We start from the raw sequence: 6,608 nt of genomic DNA, 5'->3' as shown, positions 1-6,608 counted from the left end.
GCTGAAAGCCTTGGGTGCTGCATCCCCTGAGTTCGCCTCTGCTCTCCAGGGACAAACCTGGGTGTTCCTGGGCTGGGATGCTCATCCAGCAGCTCTCGGGGTTGGCAGAGGAGAGGAGGGTGGTGGCACTGCTGTGGCAGTGGGGGGACAGGCAGCCCAACGCGTGAAGAGCAGCTGGGCCAAGGGCACCGTGTCACCATCACGGGAGGGACGTGCTTGCTGTGGGTGGAGATGGATCTGGTCTGGGGTCTTAAGGCTGGAATTGGGGTGTGAGTTCTATTGCCATCTGTCAGAGCTGGGGCAGTTCTCTGCTGTCCATGGGGCACTTTACTTTATCTCTCCCACAGCCAATCCTCCCTCCAGGAGATCTCTGCTGTCCATGGCCACTGAGTGTCCCTGCATGGGGGGACACTCAGATGAAAATTCCATCATCCCATGGGGAGATGCTCCACCCAGGGGAGGAGCCAAGCATTCCTACCTGGATACAATCTGACCTGGGAACAGCACAGCAGCCTTTGCCCCCTGCATTCCCAGAGGAGCAGCTTTCTTCCCCACTGCATTCCCAGAGGAGCAGCTTTCTTCCCCCTGCATTCCCAGAGGAGCCCAGGCCCATCTCCCCCAGCCCTGGAGCTCCAGAGGAAAACTCCCCCCTTGTGCAGGATCCTGCTCCAGCAGAAGCACAGCTGGCACTGCAGGAGGGCTGAGCCACCCTGGGATGGGGCTGCTGCCACCTCCCTGACCCACAGGGGGACAGGGCCTGCTCTGACTCTGGCAGTGGTTTATTTTGTTACTGCATTGTTTTTGTTTTGGTTTTTTCCCTTCCCTAATAAAGAACTGTTATTCCTACTCCCATATCTTTGTGTGAGAGCCTTTTAATTTCAAAATTATAACAATTCAAGGGAGTTTACATTTTCCATTTCAAGGGAGGCTCCTGCCTTCCTTAGCAGACACCTGTCTTTTCAAACCAAGACATCTGAACACACAAAATCTGCCATAGAACTGGGAGATTTTGCTGGTATTCAAGTCACCTGCAAGGCCTTGACAGTTTTAGCAGAACTCAACCATGAGAAACTTTTCTCTTGCCTCGATGCAGCTTGAGGCACTCAGAAACATTTCCTTTGGTTGAGGAATTTTATACAGTTTTTCACTGCTTCCTCCTTCACCTTTTCTGTTCACTCCCCACCTCTGTAAACTGAGGCAAACCCCCAAGCTCTGGAATGTCTCACTTCAGCCCTCCCACATTTACTTGCAAAAAGTACAGCTATTCTGAGGCTTTTCTGATATTTTTAAGAAAAAATATCATTATGTTGAATTCCTCCATACAACAATTCCAGTTTATGGATGTATTTTTAGACATATTTGGTTTATAACTATTAGATCACTGTCATGTTTCTTTTTTTTTTTTCCCCTTCTGCATTTCTGGTAAATTAAGAATTACTTCATATTATTTCTATAAACACACATAGCTTAGTGCAACACTATAAATATTACTTGTAATTAACTCTGATATTGATATAATTATCCCAGATGAATAGAAGGGTGTTAATTAAACATATTGAACACATACAACTTGCCAAAGTGCCAAAAATCTATCGTTTAACTCCAACAGTGACAGCACCACACTAAGGAGAACCAAGGATCACGAGGCAGATCTCCCTCCCTGCAGCCAACACAGAAAAATGAAAAATCATGAGACTGGATTTGGAAAAAAACCACAGGGTTTTAAAGACCATGCATGTTAGTTGTTTTCACAGATGAGTTTCTTTCAAGCAGCTTTCTCTGGTCACAAGGGAGAGAAACTTTTTTTTTTTTTTTTAATTTAAGCAGGAAAAAAAAAGTTCTTAAACTGATAAATAATCACCAGGCTCCCGGAACGATTTTGAGCAGGCACTGCATGAAGCCATGGGTGAAAGGTAAGTTTTAAAGGATATATTTTGTGCTTGAGTCACACTGCAGCTCTCCAGTCACTATACACAGAGAAGAAAATAACAGAGAACAAATCTAACATAAACACTCTAATCCCACAACACTAAAATAAGGGGACGAAAATATGTGGCAAGAGTTTACTCTTGTATCTGCCTGCTTATTGTGTTTGCCTGCTTGTGAGACACTGTGCAGGCTATTGTACCAACCCTCAGGCAAAATCTTTCCTGGCTGGAATATACAGCAAAAACACTATAAATAAATAATGTGGGGGTCTTAAAAAAAAAAAAACAAACCTTAAATCACCTGATACCATCAAATTAGAACATCCAGCTACTGTGTTTAAAAAAAAGGAAAAAAAAAAAAGAGTATTTTCTCATTGAAGGTAACGTGGAATTACTTTGGAGATCTCCTTAGGAGAGAGGAGCTCCCTGTCAGCAGCAGCTGCTGCAATCTGTGCCCTGCAGAAATCTCAGGGATGTAGAAAAGGGAGTGAAAAAAGTACTGTGCACCTTGGCTTATCAGAAGGGCTCTTTTGAGGTTATATGGTGCTTTCCTCATAGCTTATATGGGCTTTTTTCAGGATATATGGTGCTCTCCTGCTGGGCTATAGAGGCTCCTGTAGGATGCACGGCTCTTGCCCTCTGGGTCATACAGGTTTTTTAAGGATATATGGTGCTTGCCTGCTTGGTTTTACTGAGGTGCAGGGATGAGCAGAGCTCTTGCACTCCGGTGTCACCCAGATTTAGTGGTACCAGGACAGAAAAACTACAGCCACACCAGCTCCAAGCCTCCCAGCTGCCCCCAAAGCTGATTTTTGAGTGCTCCTGTTGCAGGGCAGGCTGGTGGCAGATGCTGAGGTAGGGAAAATGGAGTGGTTTAGATTCGTGGAATGGTAAAATCATCAAAGTTGGAAAAGGCCTCTGAAATCATTGAGTTCAGCCCAGCAGTTTTCCCTGGAAATCAGAGCAGGTCAGGCCCCACCAGGGGCAGGAGGATTGGGCTGTGCTCACCACTGTGATGGGTGCACATGTGCTCTGCAGGGAGAGGAAGTTCACCAAAATCCATAAATTAACAGCATCTTTTATCACTTTTAAATCACTGGCACGCTAAGCACTCAGATATCTCCAAAACAGTATAAATAATAAATGCAAACAGCAGCGATTTCTCAGCAGTGTGGCTTGGCTGGATCAGTATCGATCCCTCTTTATAACTACATATTGTCACAGACAAAAAAATAAAACATCCCTTACTCACAGAGTGGTTAATTACTGCCTGAAATAAATCAATATTAACTGGCCAAGAAATATAAGGCATCAGGTGTGTTTAAAGTGAATCAGTGGATGTGATTTTTTCAGGAATTATTTTGGAGGGGAGGGTTATTTACATTTCTAGGTGTGAGGAATTTGGGTCAAAGAAACCTGATAACAAGCACTTCGTGAACTAATTAAGCTGATAAAGCAGCTCAGTGACTGGTATAGTTCACTGAAAGTTCAGACTTAAGCTAACCAGAAATGCAATTCTCAGAAAAATTTGAAGAGAATCAATCAATTAATAAGGAAAAAAACTTGCTGAAGAAAGCATTTCTTTTAGCTAGGAACTAAGTGAGTTCTTTTGACTTTGAAAGATTTGAAACACTTGTAAAAGGTAGAATTAGGAAGACACTAAAACCAAGAAACTAATTGTAAGTGAAATATTTTTTCTTGATTTTATAATCCTGAAAGGCAATTATCAGATTTTATTGAACATAATTCCTACAGACTCCTTAAAAAAAAAAAAAAAAAGAAATGTTATTTTAGACATTCAACAAAAGCTGACGCAAATCTGCATGGCATTTCTGGATAGCTGAATTTCTTTTTTTCCCTAAAAAATGATTTGGTGAAAAAACTGGCACTGCAGTTTAGAAGTGTTTGAATAAGAGCAGAACCTTGTGTTCCTTTCATCCTGAAGTGTCCCCGTGCTTTGTGCTGAGGATATTATTAGGACATTGCTGTCCTACAGGAAAAATCCCAAACCGAGCTCAGGGACTTTGCAAAGGAAGAATTTTTTCAAAGCCCTTCAGAAGGGGGGATTGAAAACCTCAGAGAAAGGAGGGGATTGAGGGGGAGCAGAGGACAAAACCCATTTTGTGGCAGAGCCACACTCCTGATCCTGACAGGATGCACCTCCCTTAACTCCAGGTGCCCTCAAGCTGCCCTGTGCCTTGGATTCATTGGCCCCATACTCACTTTTTGCTTCATGAAGAAAAATAAACACTTTCTAGGATGAGGTTCTTCTGCCCTAAATTATGTGATAGATTTAGGAGAAGAAACCCATTCTGTGCTCGTTGATTGTGGAGGCAACCCAGAGTGGTCTGCTCTTCTCCATGTTGGGGACCAGGAGCAGCAGATGGAGACGCCCTCACCTCTTCCTGCTCAGGAGCTTTTATCTGGGAAGGCTTCAGAAGGCTCATCACCTCTGGCTGAGTTACAGTCTATCAGCCAGGAAAACATCCAGATGTGATTTAAAGGCTTTGTGTGCAGTTGTAGGGGAGCATTTTTGCTGGTTAATCTGCTGTTAAATATTACATTTCATTTCTGCTTTTTGCTGCTTCTGCTACTCACCCTCTTGTCACTGCCCAGCCAGGGCTACCTGTCTTCCAAAATCTGTTCCCTGCACAGCTACTGTCAGATATATCAATATAAGATATTCAATGCCTTGTAATTTTCTGTTGGATAAGCCAAGTGGACCAAACTACTTAATTCTTTACTCCTACTATGGAGCAAATGGCTGCTTCCAAACGGCCTCAGAGGCCTGGGTTTGGTCCTTTTCCAGGGGCTGGAGGCACTTTTAGCACTCTGCCAAATGGCCCAAGCCCTTGGGTCTGCTATGTCCATGAAAATCTTGAACCTCAAGTAGGGTGAAGGACATACACCTTTTTCACAGCCAAGCAGAAAATTCAGGTTTCCATTGATAAGATCAGAAAAAACAGCAGGAGATCCCAGGTTAGGAGCCAATTTCCAGGTGTCCATTTTAACTGGCAGTTGCCAATCACAGAAACCTCTGAGACCTGCTGTGAATTCTGTTCTTCAGGTTTCACCACACAGACTCAGGTCCAGGCCACCCAGAAACTTCTTCTGAGGCAGCAAGACAACCTGGTGATCCAGCACTGCCTTGGTGACATGTCCCAGGAAGCCCCAGAGTGTGATCCAGCCCTTTCCATGGGGGTCTGAGGGGGAAAGACAAGGTGGGTGGTTTGCCAGCACAGACAGCTCTCAGAATGTGATGTGAAAGCAAAAAACTGACTTGTGAAAGCAAAAAACTGACTTGTGGAAGCCATCATGGTGCAAAACAGGCTGGAAATCCTGGTTTATCCCAACCCACCACCCTTCCTCTACTTGGTTTCCCTTCTCTGGTGCAGTTCTGTGCTGCACCACACTCAACCCCACAGCAGATGGTTGGGAAGGCTCTGTCTGGCTGCCCTGGCTTGAGCAGCCTCCCAGAATTCTTCCCTCTGTCACTCCCTGAGTGGCTGCACAATCAGCACTGCCCTGGCAGGTGCTGGGCTGGTAAACAGAGCACTTGGACATTGCCTAGTGATACCCTGGCACATGCTCCAGAGTCCTGCCTTTTGGACAAATACCTTGTTTCTCTCAAGTTTTTAAAGAGTAAAGAAATAGTTTGGCTTCTGTTTAGTGACAGTGGCCAAAGGGACACTCAGATGCTTCAGTCCATTGTTGGTTCTCTGGGTTTTGTGCCCCTGCACCATCACTGGAGGTGTCCAGCCAAGAAATTGGTAAAATGATTCTTGGAGTATGTGAGACAACAAGAGTCTTTGTGAACACGAATCCCAGATATTCCTCAAATATTTTTTTCTCAGACACAAAGGCCAATGTGGAATCCAGGTGGGAGGGAATCTCCCCTCTGCACCAGAGAAGGGAAAGCAGAAAAGGAAAGGGAGCAAAGCAGTGGTGAGGATGCACCTGAACAGCCCCTCCTGCAGAGATGGTGGGAAGGGGCTGGAGCAGACAGCCTGGTGGCACTGGAGAAGCTGTGTCTCACCTGGGCAAAAGGGAACAAATGAATGAGTAAAAGATCTGTAGGTCCTGGGACAGGCTCACATCCAAACTCACCCTCCCCAGACTGGGGAGCAGGCTGAGGAGCAGGTTCTGGTTTGAGCTGCTCTCGAGCAAAGACGTCAGGCACGCTGGCTCAAGGCTTTCATTTTTTACTGCAATGCCGCCGCCTGCCAAATCAGCTGAGCTGGGAAAACAATCTATAATTGACTACAGAGGCATGAGGTTATAATGATTTACTCCTTTCCTGAAGCATGCACATAACCTCTGCCAATTAGCCAAAAGTTAGACAGACTTTTTAATGACAAAACATCCAGAGGAGGAGGCACTTGGGTGGGGTGGGGGGAATTGTGACTGCGAATTGCCAGTCTGAGCTGCAAATCATGGGATCTGGAGGTCTAATGATCAAAGAAGAGAAGGTACAGTGAATAGATTTTCCAGTTGGAGATGGGAGGCAGCCTGGAGCTGGTTAGAGGGTTTTCCTTGCTGGGTTGGAGGCTTGGTGCTGTGTCCTTCTTTCCTCACCATCACCCAGCACCTACACGTGACGCTGAGGTTCAAGGCAGGCAGAAGCAGAGTTAGGACTGGACTCTGTCCTCTCCCGTGGGAAATGTGGTGGCTGAGACCTGT

Source organism: Lonchura striata, chromosome 1 (genome assembly GCF_046129695.1).
Source record: "Lonchura striata isolate bLonStr1 chromosome 1, bLonStr1.mat, whole genome shotgun sequence".
Taxonomy (NCBI): domain Eukaryota; kingdom Metazoa; phylum Chordata; class Aves; order Passeriformes; family Estrildidae; genus Lonchura; species Lonchura striata.
This window is presented reverse-complemented; position numbering follows the sequence as displayed.